At 42.6% G+C, this 20,847-nt stretch overlaps 1 protein-coding gene across 4 annotated transcripts in view; it reads right to left on the bottom strand.

Moving 5' to 3' along the window:
• The window catches only part of trmt9b (tRNA methyltransferase 9B), a 64,952-nt gene that overhangs the window by 16,103 nt on the left and 28,002 nt on the right, over positions 1-20,847 (bottom strand). For 2 of the 4 annotated variants that reach the window (XM_048532110.1, XM_048532109.1), the window contains exon 2: positions 3,885-3,974. The exons of 1 other annotated variant lie outside the window; for it this stretch is intronic. The gene's annotated coding sequence lies outside the window, so the exon portion shown is untranslated. Of the gene's footprint in view, positions 1-1,248; positions 1,270-3,884; positions 3,975-20,847 lie in introns of those variants that run through there. One more of the 4 variants, XM_048532115.2, reaches the window with a different exon arrangement.

The following is a 20,847-nucleotide window of genomic DNA, read 5'->3' on the forward strand; positions in this document are numbered from 1 at the left end:
CCACTGGTTCTCTCTGATCTATCCTATTAGTTATATCCTGAAAAAAACTCTACTAGATTTTTTTAGGCATCTTTTGTCTTTCATAAATCCATTCTGTCTTTGTCCAATCTCATCAACACTTTCTAACATTATATCACCACAAATAAGAACTGAAGACCTCTGCAATAATGTACTGGGCCAGATATAATTGACCTCCAATAACCATTTTCCTTCTCACCAGGTAGACTTCAAACATGCAGGAGAGTTCTCAGTCTTAGTCATTTCCTCTTCGCTCTTCCACCTCCCCACTAGCCCCATTTCTCACAACAACAGACACCCTTTCACCAACTGCACTTCGGCCAATGTTTCCTTCCTCTTCCGAACTAAATGCTCTCCTGTTTCTAGTTTCCTGTCCATTTTGTCCAATCTGAAAGTTCCAGTTTCTCTTGCCGCAGTTATGGCCCTAGTCTCAAGTCTCCCATCCCTTGTTATTGAGGACTCATCCAAGCCTCTGTCACCTTAGACTTGGCTGTTCCAATGCTCCTCTGGCTAGTCTACCATCCTCTACAAACATATCCAAGAATCTGTGCCTTATATTGTATCTCACTTGCCCACACCTCCACCAAACTTATGGGGAGTCTATGGTCTAATGGTATTATCAGTGAACTGTTAATCCAAAGATCCGGTTAGTGTTATGGGTATCAGGTTAAACTCCTGCCATGGCAGATGGGGGAAATCTGAATTTAATATCAAAACAAAAATCAGACATTAACAGTCTAACGATGACAAAAAATCCATTGCCGATTATCGAAAAAACCCATCTGGCTCACTAATGTCCTTTAGGGAAAGAAACTGTCATCTTTACCTGATCTGGCCTACATGTGATTCTGAATCCATAGGAATGTAGTTGACTCTTAACTGCCTTCTAGGTAATTAGGGATGGGCAATAAATGCTGGCCTAGCCAGTGACGCCCTCATCCCATGAATGAATTTAAAAAACTGATTTAGGTATTTTTGTTTATAATGCTTCCTATTGGCAGCCTTGGCTCTATGTTCTAAAGAAAATTGTTTTTGTCCTTTTGCTGTCCCTTCGATTTGTGTAGTAAAATTTCCAAAGAAAGATTTCACTTTTCTTCCCAACAATCCTCCTCCCTGCTCTCCTCTTCTTCAAACAAGATGGAACAATTACAATAATGAGCAACTGCTGGGTTAAGTGCTCCCATCAAGCTAGTTAATTAATTTCATGGATCATTAAAAAAATCCAAATACCATGCCTGAGTTTATTCCATTTTTTTAGTGATTGCATTGTTAGGCTTGAGCCACTGCAGTATTTTATCTTCTGTGATAGTAATTTCACATTTTGAACCTTCTGCACACAACACAAAATGACTGAATTCCAACACCACAGGGTAGCATCTGTAAACAGAATGATTGTGAAGCTGTGAAATTTTCCCAGATTTATCATGTAATAATGCAGGTGTTTGTTTCTGAAAATTAAGACTTAATGACTTTAAACTGTAATTCATCCTTTACATGAAGACTTCCATAATTTACACACAAAAACCCTCAATTCTAAGTACGACTTGAAGAGGAGTAATTTGACATGCAACTATAAACTCAAGCTAACCATGCGACACATTCAGGTCACCTTATTTGACTGTAAAATCAGATCATGTAAATTAGAATGCTGTGTAGAATGTGTTTTACTTATGCATCATCTTTCTTTTATGTAGAAATACAGATCACATCCTAACAGTGCCAACTGATAGTTCTGAAAAAGGGCTTTACTGAAACTGTGAGACTGTTATTTCTCTTTGTATATATTTACTGTGTACTCTGAACATTTTCAACATTAATAAATGATTTCAGATTTGTGTTCCTACTTGAGAAAATATGCTATTTTATAGAACTAATTTTTTTTGTTCACTCATGGGACATGGCCATTGCTGGCCATACCAGCATTTATTGTCAATCTCTGATTGTCCTGTAGGTGGCAGTGGAGAGCTGCCTTCTTGAATTGCTGCAGCTCATTTGCTCTCGATACACCCACAATGCTGTTATGAAGAGAACTCCATGATTTTGACCCAGAGACAGTGAACGAACCGGCGGCGATATATTTGCAAGTCAGGATGGATGCGACATTCTTCACAAAATTCTCCTTTCAACTGACCCCAGATAGGATTAAAAGTGTTCCATAGCAGCCATGACAATTTCACAAGGCTTAAAAAAAATTTAACTATAGACTAAGATAAGGTCTAGGCCCGCAACATCAGCTTTCCTGCTCCACTGATGCAGCTTGATCTGCTGTGTTCATTCACCTCTACACCTTGTTATTTCAGATTCTCCAGCATCTGCAATTCCTACCATCCTTTATTACAGATTAGTTTAGATCAGTAATTCAAGCAAAAACACCAGGCTGTATGTTCAGCAGTTTAGTGAAGAGATGTTAAGCCAATCACAGACCAGGAAGTTAAGAGCATGCTGGGAAATTCGGGTGTAAATTCGGGTGAGATTGTAGGTAGGGTTGGTATGTCCATCGCCTAACTGCTGCTGCCATTTTACCAGTTCCAGGGGAAGTGTTGGACAGCTCTCGCACCCTTAGATGAATTCAGGTCCTTAAGTAGCGAAACAAGGTCCATATGGGGGCTTCTTCTACCACTTTCATTATTTTATCAATAGCAGGTGGACGCCACAAAATGAGGAGATCAGTCTGGTAAGCAATGGAAAGCTTTCTTTCTACTATAGCACCACAAACAACAGAGACAATCCAAAATACTCTGTTATTGGTTATACTCTACTCCGATATACACTTAAGTTGAATTCTTCAATTTGTCAAATTCATGTTATGTCTTTAATGACATCTGACCACGTATGGCATCAAGGAGCCCTGCCAAAACTGGGAATCAGGAGGAACATTTGACTAATTGGAGTCATACTAGATAGTTGTGGTTGCTGGAGATCAGTCATCTCAGCTCCAGGGCATCTCTACTGGGGTTCCTCATAGGAGTGTCCTCAGTCCAACCATCTTCAGCTGCTTCAACAACTTGCCCTCCATCGTACAGTCAGAAGTGGAGATGTTCAATGATGGTTGCACAAAGTTCAGCACCATTCACGCCACTTAGACACCGAAGCTATCCATGTCCAAATACGGCAAGATCTGGGCAATATCCAGATTTGGACTGGCAAATAACATTCATGCCATACAAGTTCCAGACAATGACCATCTCCAATAAAAGAGACAATCTCACTGCCATCCCTTTACATACAATGGTGTTAACATCAGTAGATTCCCCACTACCAACTTCGTCGGAGGTAATATTGGCAAGAAGCTGGACTGGGGACTAGCCACTAAATATTGTGGCTACAAAAGCAGGTCAAAGGCTGAGTAACTCACCGCCTGGCTCCCCAAAACCTGACAACCATCTGCCAGGCACAATTTAGGAGCGTAATGGAATTATGCCGTATTGCCTGGATCAGCACAGCTCAAAATACTCAAAGCTAAACAACTACCAGGATAATGCAGCCAGCCTGACTGGCACCACACCCAGAAACATTCACTATCTCCACCACTGACAATGATCAGCAGCACTGTGTATATGCAAGACACACTACTGAAATTCACCAAATCTCTTCAATACCTTCCAAACCCAAGGCCTAAAAGCAGAAAATACTTGGGCACATCACAACCTCCAAGCTCCACTCCATGCCAGTTACCATCCTGACTTAGAAATATATTGTCATTCCTTCAAGATTGCTGGATCAAAATTGAAGAATTCTCTCCCTAATGGCACTGTGGGTGCATCTACAGCAAATAGATTGCAGCAATTTGAGGCAGTAGCTCCCCACCACCTTCTCAAGAGTATTGTGGGATTGACACTTAATGCTTGGCCAGCCAGCTAACCCACCTGAATTTTGAAAAAAGGCTGCTCTTGGAGGGTCTGCAGAAGGAGCAACAGCCTCTTGTAGATGTCACAAATAGGATCTCAACTCCAGTTCTGCAAATCAATTGGACAATAATAACATTTATTTATATGGTGTTTTTAATGTAAAAAAAACCCCAACACACCTCACAGGGAATTACTGAGCAAAACACACATGGTGATGTCAAGAAGGATGGCCAAAAGCCTGGCCAAAGATTTAGCCTCTAAGAAGCATCTTAAAAAGCAAGTATAAGAGAAAGAAGTGCAAAGATTTGGGTATGCAACTCCAGAACAGATGAACTAGTCAAGTTGCCATTGATGAAGTTATTAAAATTGGGAGAGCTTGGGAATACAGAATTGGAGGAGTAAAGACATGTCAGTAGGATGTGAAGGAAGAGACAGCATTGTTACTGGTTGTTCAAATTCTGTTTCAAAATAACAATTTGTTCTTTTGCCACACCACAGTATCCATATTCCAGCCCTGTAAGACCATTTACAAATGCACACTTTACATTTCAAAGACTTTGTAACTTTTTAAATGGTATACAATATTACATGTAGTTGTTCCTTCCTCAATCTTACTATTCATACTGTTGCAATACTTGGTGTAAAATGCCTTTTCCAAATTAACTAAATCCTACAGAAATGCTACAGTAGACTTGCACAACAATTACAGAATTGGGGGGAAACACTCTAGATTGGCCCTGGCCAATAAAAGAACAATAAGATTCTGGCTTCAGTATAAGTTCAGGTCATAATACAGACATTACATTATAAAATATCAGTGCAATGTCCATATTAAATATGCAGTACAACTGCACATTGCTCATGTCATAAAGATCAAATTGGTTAATGGCCTGAAAATGACTTAAGATTTGTGGCTAAACTTAATAGGAGCTTTCAACTGAATGGTCAAACTGGGTTTCAATGTCCCCGATTGTAATCTTGGCAGATGAAGCATACGGGCTGATGGTCCACTGTTTTATCAGGTCATTACCAGAACTGGCACTTCCAGGTCGACCCCACAAGAACAAGTTGCTACTGGTCTTAGGTGCAGACCTTAACTTTGTCTGTCTCGAAGATCATCACATGGGCCCACATTTCTGATAGTTAGTTTGGCTTCCAGGGAGCTTAGTTGATTTATCCATCAAAGTGACAGACACCAACCACACGGATTGGGCAGTCAACTGACTCCTATCACCAATCAGCCAATTGATAACTAAAGTCTATCCTAATAGATGACTCAAAAACATATAGCTGTTTCATATCAATGCTGAACATGTATATTGACACGTAATGGATCAGACATTTTTCGCTAGCTACTGCAGAACTATTAAACATTCTGAAGCCCACTGTTAAATAATTCTTTGTGGGAGAAGTGCAACTGCATAACCTTTGGAAGTGTCTTGCCCTGTTGCCAAAGCTTTAATGCCAATACAATCACGACAATACATAAATGTCAACAAAGCCTTTTTCAAAATAATATTAAAGGTTGCCAGATTCTACTAGCAACAATACATTTGTGGAGAATGTGGCACTCCATGCAAACAAAAAAGCTGTGTGTGATCTTATGACATTTACTATCTTCGTTGGCAGGGAGTCACTGCTCCTGCAAATGTTGGTGAACAACAAAAATATCAGCAGGATTTTATTGAAAGCATCTTTCAGGTCTAGAGACAATGGGCAGAATCTTCTACATTTCTTTTTGTGAGCCCAAAGGCAGGATATTCAAATAGGTGGGATGGTGGTGTACCAGAAGTCTGTTGCCTTCCTCCATCTAGTAGAATTAGGTCAGAGGCATGAAGGCTCCTGACACAACCTATTTGCAGTTTGGGTTTCTCCTCAATCCAGAGATCCTGGAACCTGTCATTCCAGCAGCAGCCAAAGCACAAGTGATGCTGCTGGCCTCTGTTTGGTTGGCAGGCCATGGTAGGATGGTCTTCCACCTTGGGGTGCTTATTCCCAGTGAAAATACCCAGTGCTAGGTTTGCAAGTGCCCTAGTGGCTCATAGTTTGGCTCACCATCCTGCAAAGGGGCATCACTATTTTCTGAAGAAGGATCCCGACCCGAAACATCAAGCTTTCCTGCTCCTCTGATGCTGCTTGGCCTGCTGTGTCCATCCAGCCTCACACTGTGTTATCTCACCATTCTCTTGCTGGTTTTCCAGTGAGAAGGTGAGACCCTGACTCCAATAAGATCTCACCAGCATTTTTCTTCTCTCTCTATGTAATGTATTTTTCACATTCACTCAGAAATTCAAAGAAAAAATGCGCATGTAGAAATCAAGGAGAAGGACTATGATATTATTAAAGAAATTTGCTTAGGCAGAGACGAGGTTCTGAAAGGTTTGGCTAGCTTTAAAGTAGATAAATCTCCAGGGTTGGGTTAAATTTATTTCAAGCTGTTGACAGAGGCAAGAGGAATAGCAGGGGTGCTGGCATTAATTTTCACCTCCTCTCTGGCCACAGGGGAGTTGCCTGAGGACTGGAGAACAACCAATGTGGTATCACAATTAAAGAAGAGAGCAAGGGATAAACTAGGGAGCTACAGGCCAGTTACACTAATCTCAGTAGTGGGGAAATGTTTGGAAATAATTCTGAAGAACAGAATTAATCTTCAATTGGGCAGGAAGGGATTAATCAAGCAGAGTTAGCATGGTTTTGTTAAAGAGAGGTCATGTCTGATCAACAATTGAATTTTTCAAAGAGGTGACCAGTTGTGTAGATAAGGGATGATGTATGAGAGTGCATGTGACGTAGTCTACTTAGATTTCAGCAAGGCTTTGAATAAGGTCCTTCATGGGAGGCTGACAGTGAAAATAAGAGTCCACGGGATCCAAGAAAATTTGGCAAATTGGATCCAGAATTGATCAAGTAGCAGGAACCAGAGGGTGATGGTTGAGAAATGCTTTCATGATTAGAAGCCAGTGGGGTTCTGCAAATATTAGGGCCCTTGCTGTTTGTGGTAAATATGAATATTTAGACATGAATATGGGAGGGTTGATTATTGTGTTCACAGATCATACAAAAATTGGTGGAGTGGCAAACAATGAAGAGGGTAGCCTTAAACTGCAGGAGGACATAAATGATCAGATTAGTGGCAAATGGAATTCAATCTGGAAAAGTGAGATGTGATGCACTTAGATAGGATAAACAAGGCAAAGGAAAACATCTTAAAATAGTTGCACCCTAGGAAACACTGTGGATCAGAGGGACCTTAGTGTGCATGTCCACCGATCCCTTAAGGTAGTAGGGCAGGAAGATTAAAAACGGCACATGGAATATTTGCCTTAATTATATCAGGCATAAAGTTTAAGAGTAAAAAGGTTATGCTGGAACTGTATAAAATGTGGTTAGGCCACAGCTTGAGTATTATGTACAGTCCTGGAATCCAGGATTATAGAGGGACACGTTGCACTGGAGAAGGTGCAAAGAAGATTTATCAAAATGAAGCCTGGGCTATTGATGAAAACAGATTGGACAGACTGGAGTTATTTTCCTTGGAGTAGAGGAAACTGAGGTGGGGGGTACAAGATTGAGAAAAATAAAATTATGGTAGGCATAGGTAGGGGAGACAAAAAGGGACCTTTTCCCCTTGCCAGAGGGATCAATGTCCAGGGGCACAGATTATGGTAAGGGTCAACATGTCTGTATGGAATGTGAGTAAATAATGTTTTCGCCTGCAGGGTGGAGCAGATCTGGAACTCACTGCTTGTAAGGGAGATAGAGAGAGAAGTCCTCCACACTTAACAAGTATTTAGATGTACGCTTGTGATGCAAAGTCACACAAAGCCTTCTATAAAATGTAACTTGAATAGTTAGGTGCTGATTTTGATTAGCTCAAACTTGATGTGCCAAGGGGTGTTGTTTTGGGCTACGGATCTCTAAAACTAAAAAAGACCGTGGTAACATGGTAAACCCTGGTGCAGACTCAAGTTCCTCCTGGACATGCCCCAAGGCTTCACTCTTGTTATAACAGAAGCATGCATCATTATTATCAGCAGAGTATCTATCTGTTGCTGTCTCCCATAACAACTGTAACTCTTTCCATCCAGTTTCTTGACAATTGATTTATTGGGAGTCAATGGCCCTAAAATTTGGCTCTATACTTCATTTATTCTCAGCGCTACCTGTGACAACCCGCTTCATGACAAAAATGGTACCTGTGACACATGCACAAACTACTGTTGCGGACCACACTGAACACCATTTTGCATAGATTGACATGAATATGTGCCAGAAACATGCAGGGTAGGCATGTTATGACTTTGGCCAGGTTGTAACATTAATTTCTGTGGTTGGAACTATCTTAGGCCTCAATGCTCCAGCTACTGCTCTCTTTTAACCTTGAACAGCCGAACACATTCAGCAGTACAAAGGACACCGCATTCCTGCCAGTGTGATTTAAATGAATCATGAATCATTCTCTCAGTAGTTACTAATTGACTTCTACCAGTTGCTATCAACTTCGATTTTTTGATGGTTTGTACTGTCCTTTAAGATTAGTAAAATCATTACCAGGTGCTGTGGTGCCTGGTGAAAAGTTTGATTATCATTTTTAAAAGATTCTCCTCAGACCATTTACTCCATTATAGATGCTTTTATTTCTAAACCCTGTTGGCCTACAGCACAGCAGGGAGACGAAGCAAAGGCAACAAGTGCTCAAAGACGGAGGAGGCTGGGATGAAGGACTCTCAGCTGGTGGCCATAACCACCAGCGTCCTCAGACAGCAGTTCTCTCACCTCAAACAGTGTGTTACAGGCCTGTTTCAACAGGATGTGCACATAGGTAAACTTAGAGCCTCAGAGCAGGGTGAGAATTACCACTGTGAGAATTACCACTGAGAGAGTGACTATGGCCATGATTCTCTTCCTGTTGGTTTCTCCAGGGCGGTATTTGCAGTTTTGCTCAGACTACCATCCGCTGTAGCACAAGGAAAGTGACTGACAAATTGCGTGAAAAGTAAGCACAACATGTTGCTCGAATAACAAGACCAAGAGCTGGATGAACAGAGCAGGCCAAGTAGCATCAGAGGAGCAGGAAGGCTGATGTTTCGGACCTAGACCTTTTCTGAAGAAGGGTCTAGGCCCAAAATGCCAGCCTTCCTGGTCCTCTGATGTTGCTTAGCCTGCTGTATTCATCCAGCTCTACACCTAGATATCTCAGATTCTCCAGCATCTGCAGTTCCTGCTATCTCTCTGCAACAGTTGCTTTCTCTTTTTTAAGAGAACAGAAGATGGCTGTACCAGAACATACAGCGCGCCTACTGCAGGACTCTACTGGTTGCACACTTTTCTTTGCAGGCATTGCATCTAATTTCAGAGACGGTGCACAATGGCTTCAAATTCTTTAGCATACGTTTGGTACATGACCAAACTTGGAATATCGTCCAATCAATCACAAGGATCCAGACAATAGCCATGATGCCTTTATTCCATGTCAGTCCAATGTGACAAGACCTATTTACTTGCAATGGGAGATTTAAGCACACAGACAGCTTGAAGATCATAAAACAGAGATTCTTTATTCCGCTGGCATCGGGTCTTTCCAAACATGAAGGGAAATTAAGGTTAAAATACGAAAACAGAGCATTTAAATGGAATCAAACCTGTAGTTTAAATCTGGTTGATGAAATCCTTTGATAACAAGGTGCAGAGCTGGATGAACACAGCAGGCCAAGCAGCATCAGAGAAGGAAAGCGACATTTCGGGCATAGACCACACCCCACCCCACCCCATTTCTGAGGAAAGGTCTCGGCCAGAAACATCAGCTTTCCTGCTCGGCCTGCTGTGTTCATCCAGCTCTACACCATGTTAACGATCAGTCCCCCTCCACTGACACACTCATCCGCCGAGCCGAACTCATCCTCACCTTCAACAACTTCTCTTTCAATTCCTCCCACTTCCTACAGACAAACCGGGTGGCCACAGGTACCCGCATGGGCCCAAGCTACGCCTGCCCCTTTCTAGGTTACGTGGAACAATCCCTCTTCCATACCTACAGTGGCCCCAAACCCCACCTCTTCCTCCGTTACATTGATGACTGTATCGGCACCACCTTGAGCTCCCACAATGAGCTCGAACGGTTCATCCACTTCACCAACACCTTCCAAGCTAATCTTAAGTTCACCTGGACCATCTCTGATACCTCTCTTTCCTCCTGGGCCTCTCTGTCTCCATCTCTGGCAACCACCTAGAAACCGATATCCATTTCAAGCCCACCAACTCCACAGCTACCTAGAATACACCTCCTCCCACCCAGCTTCCTGCAAAAATGCCATCCCCTATTCCCAAATCCTTCGCTTCCTCCGCATCTGCTCCCAGGATGAGGCATTCCACTCCCGTACATCTCAGATGTCCTCGTTTTTCAAGGACCGCAACTTCCCCTGCATAATGGTCAAGAATGTCCTCGACAGTGTCTCCCGCATTTCCTGCAACTCATCCCTCACACCTCCTCCCCGCAAAGCAACCAAAACTGAATCCCCCTCGTTCTCGCATACTACCCCACCAACCTCCGGATCCAATGCATCATCCTCCGACATTTCCGCCATTTGTAATCCACACCCACAAGACATTTCTCCCTCCCCAACCTTATCTGCTTTCTGGAGGGACCACTCTCTCCGTGACTCCCTTGTCCACTCCACACTCCCCTCCAGACCCACCTCACCCAGCACTTTTCCCTGCAACCACATGAAGTGCTACACCTACTTCTATACCTCCACCCTCAGTCCCAATCCAGGCCCTAAGAAGACTACACATCAAGCAGATGTTCACATGCACATCTGCCAATGTGGTATACTGCATCTGCTGCTCCTGCTGTGGCCTCCTCTACATCGGGGAAACTAAGCGGAGGCTTGGGGACCGCTTTGCAGAACACCTACGCTCAGTTCGCACTAAACAACTGCACCTCCTAGTCGCGAACCATTTCAATTTCCCCTCCCATTCCGCAGACATGTCCATCCTGGGCGTCCTGCAGTGCCACAATGATGCTTCCTGAAGGCTGCAGGAACAGCAACTCATATTCCGCTTGGGAACCCTGCAGACCAATGATATCAATGTGGACTTCACAAGCTTCAAAATCTCCCCTCCAACTGCCGCATCCCAAAACCAGCCCAGCTCGTCCCCGCCTCCCTAACCTGTCCTTCCTCTCACCTATCCCCTCCTCCCACCCCAAGCCCCACCCCCATCGCCTACCTACTAACCTCATCCCATCCCCTTGACCTGTCCATCTTCCCTGTGCTGACCTATCTCCTCCCAACCTACACTCGCCTTTACCGGCTCCATCCCCGCCTCTTTGACCGGTCTATCTCCTCTCCACCTATCTTCTCCTCTATCCACCTCCCTCCTCTCCCTATTTATTTCAGAACCCCCTACCCCTCCCCCATTTCTGAAGAAGGGTCTATGCGCGAAACATCAGCCTTCCTGCTCCTCTGATGCTGCTTGGCCTGCTGTGTTCATCTAGCTCTACACCTCTACCACCTCCTACTATCTCACACCCCTTGTTTTCTCAGATTCTCCAGCATCTGCAGTTCCTACTGTCTCTGACAAAATCCTTTGTCTGTTTATCTGTCTATCTGGTTCTCTCTCCAGGAGGCCTCGTTCTAACAACAGCACCTTTTCTTCCAGAGAAGTTCTGCTCAAGCTCAGGTATTTCCCATAACTCATCCCTCACGCACCCTCCCCACAATAACAGCCGAAACAGAATCCCCCTCGTCCTCACAAACCACCCCAACCACCTCTGGATCCAACGCATCATCCTCTGACACTTGCACCACCTACAATCCAACCCCACTACCAAAGACCCTCACACCCTTCCTGACCATTGCTGCTGCTAGAGGCCCTGTTACACATTTCCCAGTTTGAGAGCTGTTGTCCTGGCAACTAAACGCAGCCTGTCGTGACTCTTCATTAAGCAGTTAGGTGATCATCATGTTGACTACGCATGATGGCTTAAATGTTTGGGTCTGCATTAGTGGCAACATTCTCTTTTGCATCACTGATCTGGGCGATTCAGTGTTCTCAATCAAACAGCTTGTGGGTTCTATGCAAATGCAACATTTGCCCTTCTGCAGATGGTCTCCTTGCTTTGCAAAGTGTTCTTTCTAAACATTCCAAGATACAGATACCAGCTAGTTATATTTAAATTGACATTTCAGATGATACATCTCCATAACACCATGAGTCAGCATCCCAGAACCGTTACTTTCATTAAAAGAAACAAAACCAGTCAAGAGTCTTGCATCTTGCTCCTTACACCTAACCGCTGTATAAGAATATCTTTTGAAAACAACACTCCTATGGATTTCAGGTGAGACCGGGTCTACCGAGGATCCTCTTTAGCATCAAATAGTCTGCATCTGAAGCTCAAACATGAACGAAGCATCTAAACTCTTAAAACATAAGAAAACAAAGAATCGATTTGGAGGAAGAAAGAAGCCAGGAGGGAACAAATTGTTATCCCAAAGCTCAAATCCTAGCACAATGTAACTGCCTTTATGGTAGAACTTCTGAATGTTCAGCTGGACTCCAAGTGAAAAGAATTACAAAGATGTTCCGCGGACTGGAGGGTTTGAGCTATAGGGAGAAGCTGAATAGACTAGGGATATCTTCTCCCCCACCTAGCTTCAGAGGCTGAGGGGTGACCTTACAACGGTTTATAAAATCTTGAGGGGCATGGATAGAACAGACAAGGTCTTTTCCCAGGGGTTGGGGGAGTCCAAAACAAGAGGACATAGGTTTAAAGGTGAGAGGGGTAAGATTTTAAACGGACCCAATAGGCAACTTTTTCATGCAGAGGATACTGCACGTGTGGAACGAGCTGCCAGAGACAGTGGTGGAAGCTGATCTAATTACTACATTTAAAGGGGCATCTGGATGGGTACACATGAACAGGAGGGGTTTAGAGGGATATGGGCCAAATGCTGGCAAATGGGACTAGGTTTATCTAGGATATCTGGTCGACATGAACGAATTGGACCAAAGGGTCCATTTCTGTGCTTTATATCTCGATAACTTTATCGCTGGGGGCAATACCCGCCACTGATACATTTTAATTTTCTCCCACAGAAATAAAATTTCCTGTCAACTTACTATCAATAATAGTCATATGTTTGCACCACACTACATCCTTCCTGGTGAAAACCTGATAGGAGGAGAAAAACAAATGGGCAGAAGCCTCTCCAGTCGCTTTGAATGAATTCCTTGGAAAAACTGAGTTATGTGGGAATCTATAGCAATGATTTTCTGTACAGCAAGATCATACCATGTCAATTAAATAAATGACAGTTAACTTACTTTGATGTTGATTGAGTGAGAATATTATTCTCACCTAAAGTCATGGTAACTAAGAGAATCATCCCACAGACAGAGATAACAAGGTCTAGAGCTGGATGAACACAGGGATGGCCAAGCAGCATCATTGGAGCAAGAAGGCTGACGATTCCAGCCTAGACCCTTCTTCAGCCTGAAACATCAGCTTTTCTGCTCCTCCGATGCTGCTTGGTCTGCTGTGTTCATCTAGCTCCACATCTTGTTATCTCAGATTCTCCAGCATCTGCAGTTCCTACTATCTCTCACACAGAGTGTTGGTTTAACATTTCATCCAAAGGCTGAGTAGAAGGTATATTTAGGGCTAAATTCTGGGAATCCTTCACAGAGTCATACAGCATGAAACAGACCCTTTGGTCCAACTAGTCCATGCTGAAGAGAATATCAAACTAGTTCCACCAGCCTGCTCCTGGCCCATATCCCTCCAAACCTTCCCTATTCATGTACTTATCCAAGTGTCTTTTAAACATTGTAATTATGCCCACATCCACCACTTCCTCAGGAAATTCATTCCACATGCGAAGACAGGAACAGGATACTGATTGTGGATGATCAGCCACAATCATAATGAATGGTGGTGCTGGCTCACAGGGCCGAAAGGCCTACTCCTGCACCTATTGTCTGTTGTCCGTTGTCTGTTATCTGTTGTCTGTTATCCTCTGTGTAAAAAATTTGCCCATCATATCTTTTCTAAATTTCTCTCCTCTCACCTTGCAAGTGTGCCACCTAGTCTTGAAATTCCCCATCTTAGGGAAAAGACACCTAACTTTAACCTTAAAATAATTAAAATAACGCACGCACTTCTGGGCAGACGTGGAGTTAAAAGTAATGGTTTAAAAACTATTACATTAGGGAAAGTTTATGATGATTGTCAACTTTGTCTAATAAAAATCACCGATCTAACCAGAAGAGTGCCTACAATAACACTGTTTTAGCCCTGTGCACTAATTTGGTGAAAAATACTCAACATGCCAGGAAGATTGTTTTTCTGTGCATTCATGTCTAACAAACAACCACCGTTCAATATGCAACTTGGTAATCCTTCTCTTTCATTACATTTATTGTACAAGTATTTCTGCTATAACACGTGTTTCGTGAACATGAATTGGCTGTAACACGACTGTCGAATAGTGGACACTGTTTGGATAACACAAACTTTCTACCATTAGGTATAGCAGTTATCTATAGCAACTTCCCTATAACACAATTTTCCATGGTGCGAGGTTGCACAAGAACACAACTATCATGTTATAGGAGAACTACCTGCATTCTAACTTTTCATCATTCCATCTAAAAGTTTCTGTCCAATCATTACCGCAGTACTGCAAATTCCTGCAGAAGAACATTTAGTTGACAAAAGACCACTTTGCATCTACTTTGTATTTTAACATCCTGTGTTCACTTGACACAATAATAACAGGGGAATCAATCCATCAATTAGTTAATAACAGATAAGTTTAAATAACCTGTCACAGGCTTTAGTATGCCTTTCAAATCACCTCTCAGTTATCTCTCTTATCAAGACATATTTACTTCTCACAATCTGATTTATGTATCGCTCAATTGTTCTTGTTGCTCTCTTCTATTCTTTCAATTGTTGCAATGTATATTTCACATGAAAATTTCCAGAACCCCACACAGTATTTCAGGTGTGGTCACGACAATGATTTAAATGTGGCAAGTTTTACCTCCAATAAAAACAGAAATTATTGGAAAAGTTCAGCAGGTCTAGCAGCATCTGCAGAGAGAAGTCAGAGTTAACCTTTCCGGATGGGTGACCCTTCCCCAGAACTGTTTGTTTCTGATTTACAGCATCCACAGTTCTTTCGGTTTTTGTTCAAGTTTACCTCCAATTTTGGCTTGGTGACACTAACATATCCCAAAATATCACTTGTTTTACTCCCAGCCACCAAGTAGCTTCAATTTATAGTCAATGTGTTCTTATGGTGCAAGAGTGGTGTATCTACCGCTGAGCCAGTGGGCCTGGGTTCGTTCCACCTGGTCCAGAAATGTGAAGTAGCATCTCTGAGCCAGATCATTAGAAAATATCAATTTATAATCAAGCAGGAGTCTCATTTGCCATGAACATGAGCTCCTTCCCATTTAAGCTAGTAGTTGCACTCTAGTAATCGTGGCCAAGTGGTTACAGCGGCGGACTTGAAATCGATTCGGGTGTCCCTGCGCAGGTTCATATTCTGGCGACTATGGTTGAGAGCTTAAGGCAAGTAAGGGAATTTTTGGGTCAGCACGGTGGCTCAGTGGTTAGCACTGCTGCCTCACAGCACCAGGCATCCGGGGTTGATTCCATCCTTGGGGCAACTGTGCAAACTCCAATCAGACATTCTCCCAGGGTCTGCATGGGGTTCCTACCACAGTCCAAAGATGTACAGGCTAGGTGGATTGGCCATGCTAAGATGCCTGCAGTGTTCAGGGATTTGTAGATTAGATAGGGTTATAGGGGAATGTGTCTGGGTGTGACATTGAGAATTGGTGTGGACTTGTTGAGCCAAAGGGCCTGTTTCCTTACTTCTACGAAGCAATAATCCATCCTGGCTCTTTTAAGTATTTTGCATTTATCCATACTGAAAGTCATCTACCTCAATTTCCAAGTGTACTAAAATCTACCTGCATCTTATCCAGTCTGCTTTGCAGACCACCAACTGCTTTGTTTGACTTATGAATCTATTAATCAAACAGGTCCCAAGAGATTCCTCAAGAAAGCCACTAGGAACAATGCTCATGATCTCTGTATCAATCCTCTAAGTTCTAGTGTACAAATAAGCAGCAACCAAGAAAATAACGCCTACACAATAGGCAGAAAACTTTTGTATGCGCTTTACCTTAACATTTTACCAAACACAAAAAAAGTGTAATATGTAACCATATCATGACAATCAGTAAGCTTACATGTCCAATGACAATCTATGGCTGATTTCTTTTTATTTACTAATCAAAAACACAATCAGCCATTTGTGACCACTGGATGATATACTGAACAATACTCTTGATGGACGAATCAAGCTAAATGGGATAACTGGTCTTCCCGATTTATATTTATCTTGTGATAACATCATCTTACATCCTGCTCTTTCGTGTCAGACAGTGCCCTCAAAAGTGGATTTGAATGCTTTGTAGCTCAGAGTTAAAAGATTAGATGCATTTCACTTTTGCATATGTGGGTGTGGGGGCTGGAATGAGAAAATCTGTTATCAAAATGCTACAAGATGTGAATGACATGGGCTCTGGCAAGAATTGTGGCGGAATCAGATGCGAAGTTTGGTGAGGCCACTCTTGACATCAGGGCCATCTTGTTGCTTTTACACATTTGCCAAGCGCGAGGCTTGCTTGTCACTAGGCTTATAGCTTGATAAAAACCTTATTAATATTGCAACTTGCTTCATTAATATTCAGCTTCCTACTTTACCAAATGAGACAAACAAAGAATTCTCAACATGAAATTCAGAGCAAATACCATGTGGCTTTAGCAGACTAGTGCCTGCGAGGGACTTCCTACATTGCTCAGGAGGTTGATTAGAAAATACTTGCGGTCCATCAGTACCAGCTGCACATATCCCTCCTTCACAGACACTGGCAACCAACACTTGCTAACCATTCATGAACATTATCTCACTGTTCCACTTGCAGGCCGCTTAGCAAACACAGGCCTGTAACGCAGGGTGCACAGGCAACCAGCACTGAAAGAATGCCACAAGGACACACTGTGCACAGGGACAGACACCCAGCTCAGGGACTGGACAAGACTGCATCTCAGGGTTACTCACATGCTCTGCTAGCAATTACTCACTTTATGCCTACCTACATGCTCACACCAATGTTTTGCCTTACTGTGCTTATCAATATTTTAGCCAAAGCCAAAGACTATTAGTATTGTCGTACTGACATACCATTCTACACAGGCAGGTTAGCTATCAGTGGGAATCTGTATTGAGATGGGGACATTTCAGTGAACGATTGTGCCAGCTGCCTGCGCAGCAAATACACCACACATTTATTCAACCAAATGGTCTTTTGAAACAGGATGGGGAGTCATCTTCTGTCCAGTCAAGGACGGAAGGAAGGCACTGTTTGTCACAGGGCCCCAGTACCGACTGTCAGGGGCACAGTCGCACTCCAGGGGCTTGGCCACATTCAATTGTCAACTTGGCTCATGGTCAGAAAATTTGTCCAAATACAGTTCAGGGAGTGGGCAATGGTCATCCTGTAAGGTGAGTACCAGCTATCAGGAGAATCAGTTTTCATCAATCTGAAGCTATAGCTTCCATTCTCTGACTGGCCTCCTCAGACAAGCCAATGTCATTTAATCACAGCATTGTAGAAGGAAAGTCTAGAAGACAAATTTTCTCATGATTTTGACTTAATAACCAAGAGTGCAATGGGATCATTATTTTTATATTTCTGGATAACAGCATGCTTAAATTAACCTAGATATTTTGAAAAGTGCATAGCAGCATGAGATTAGCTGTGATGAAATATCAAATGGATTCAGAAGATATTTAAAAGTAGGAACATGATTTCCCAAGTGGTGACTTCATGCTCTTGACCAGGTCTTATGATTGAAGCACTGAGCTGAGATTAGGAAAACCTCTTAATATGCAGCAATAATCTCATCGGAACACTTAGCAACAATAGTTGATGCATTCAATTCACATTCTTAATTTTTAACCCTTAGATTGATTACTTTTTCCAAACAGTTTTAAAATTGACTGCCTGATTAACGTTTAATTGGGGAAAATATGGGTTTGTCAGAGGTTAGTGACAACATTTTCTCAATTTAGTCCCTGCTGAAGTGATGACAAAAAGAAAGTCAGCATATTTTGTGGAGGCTCTTTGCCAGAGCCATGTATTAACATCATACCTTTGGGTTTTCTGTCCCACCCCCCAGCCCCCCATTTGGCTGATACAGTGGAACTGCAAAAGGAAAGGAAGAATTTCAAATTGAAAAGAGACCATGACATAGGTTACAAAGGAGCAAACAGGCATGGACATTTGAGGGTGCAAAAACCATAGAAATGGAGAAACCACATGTGAATGCTCCAAAGAGATAACTTCCCCAAGGGTGGAAGAAATAAGACACACTCTCCAGCTGAGCAAACATGGATGGAAATGGCTGAGAGGTCAGTGGTGGGTTTGGCTCCTCCAAGCAGGGGAATCCTGGATCTCAGGAGAACAGAAAAGAGGAGCATAATTACATTTGCAGGTGCAAAGCCCGTAATAACTTTTTCAGCATTTTCTAAACAAAGTCAGCACAAGACACATGAGAGCTCTGCTCTTTTTTTAAAAAAAACTTCTTTCCAGACACCTCACATGCCCATTTGAGCAGACACACTCACTCACCCTTATCTTTATCCTATCGATCCTGTGGCCACGTCTCACAGAACTGTAGTAAATGTTTTCCTTCCCGCTGAATCACACAAATTATTACTAACTCTCATAACTGAGTTCATTCCTTTCAGAATACAGTGCACAACATTGAGGTGGGGCAGAGGCCCAAGACGCAAGGCATGTCCCTCCAGTGATGAGTACCTCGACACTGCCACTGGTAAAGCAAGTCCACCTGACCCACTGGGAATTTGGTCTCGATCCAGGCAGCTACAGACGTCAGCAATGACCTGCCATAAAAAGCTGAATCTCTTGAGGCACTTGTCCTCACATGCGTCAAGAGAATTGATGCTTTGCTAGCACACCATGTGTTACAGGTCTTGTCTTTTAGGGAGTTGGATCTCAGTGTCCACCTACTCTGCGCTGTGGAAAGACATTTTAATATGGAGGTTTTTTGAAGAAGGGTCTAGACCCGAAACATCAGCTTTCCTGCTCCTTTGATGCTGCTTGGCCTGCCGTGTTCATCCAGCTCTACACCTTGTTATCTCTAACTAAGGAAGTTGTTGTTGGTGCTAGAGTTGCTCTGTTAAGCTGCTGATTTTGTCTCTCCAAGATAATAAAGTGTCTTGCTTGGCCTGCTGTGTTCATCCAGCTTCACATTTTATTATCTTGGCTTCTCCAGCATCTGCAGTGCCCATTATCTCTGATACGATTTTGTCTCTCCTCTTGTTTTTCATTTAAGTACAAGTCAGAGCTGCAGAAGCTGCTCCCATGCTGAGGTGAAGGCTGGCAGCAAAGAGGTCCAATCTCAAGATGAGAAAGAACAGATGAGGCCTTTAGGGAATTTAACCACGCATATACCCAGACCCAATTTAACTCACTGGAAGGGCCCATTCAAATTTCCTGCATGCACATGCTTTCTCTTGCCAAATCACCTTACTCCTTTCTCATCCTGCTTCCATTTTACAGACCCTTCCTACCAGCCATTTCAGTACATACTCCCACCGAAAGCTGCCACCTACAGAAGAAACCAAAGGTTTGGTACACTATTCTGAGACAGCAAGAACAACAGATTTTGGAGTCAGAGATAACAAAGCGTAGTGATGGAGGAACACAGCAGGCCAAGTAGCATCAGAGGAGCAGGAAAGTTGACGTTTCGAGTCAGGACCTTTTTTATCGAATGCTGCCTGGTCTGCTGTGTTCCTCAGCTCCACATTTTGTTACCACATCATTGTTCTTGTTTCTGTGACATTAAACTGTCTTGTTCTGCAGTTCCACTTGAATTTCACCCTACTGTCTTCCCTTCATCCACTATCAACTGACATTATTATTTGGCATTGCCTTCACTTGCACTCTTTTGTTCAATCCTGATTGACCAATGGGTCCATTTCCATGCTGTATGACTATGATCGTGCTCGATAACACAAGGTATCCAGGTTTGTGAACAGGGATTGCAAGCTGCCAACCTTTTTAAAACATCATCAACATTGGATTTGTCAATATTATGCATCTAGCTAAACAATTACAGCAACATCTGGATTTTTCATACTTTTGATTTCATCTCATATTTGCTGTTTATACAAGTGTTCATCCACTTCTTTCTTTCAATGTTGCTGTACTGTTTAGCACTGTTTCTGGATGGCTATATTTAAGGAGCATGAACCGTAAACTCATCATCCTGTCTGACACTGTGGAGTGTGGTTAATTGCCACTTGAGCACAGAGATCCTTTGTAGTAGAGACTTGATCGTTAACACATTATATAAAATGGTCTACTTGCCAATAATCTGTATCCAATTTAGAAAAGTACACAGTGTGAACATGAACTTCCACTGGGAAGTCAGTGGCACAATGGTAATGGACTGGTAATCCAGAATTCCAGACTGTTTTAAGAAAGGTGGTTGAAATTAAATGAAATCTTCAATTAAAAACTGATCTCATGTGACCATGTAACCACAATGACTGTTGCAAAAACCCATCTGGTTCCCCCATGTCTTTTAGGGAAGAAAATCTGCCATCCTTAGTACGTCTGGCCTAAATGTGACTCCAGACCCATTGTAATGTGGTTTGGTCTTAATTGTTCTCTGAAATGCCCAAGCAAGCAATTCAGTTGTAGGGTAATTAAGAATGGGCAATTAACACTGATCTAACCAGAGATGCTCACTTCCCATGAAGAAATATTTTAAATTGCAATGATAAAATTCCACTTACACCTAGTATGAATTACAGAAAAAATATAAACCCTCTGTACTTGAACCCGAGTACAGAACTCCCTATGAGCT

This window comes from Stegostoma tigrinum, chromosome 6, assembly GCF_030684315.1.
Source record: "Stegostoma tigrinum isolate sSteTig4 chromosome 6, sSteTig4.hap1, whole genome shotgun sequence".
Lineage (NCBI taxonomy): Eukaryota > Metazoa > Chordata > Chondrichthyes > Orectolobiformes > Stegostomatidae > Stegostoma > Stegostoma tigrinum.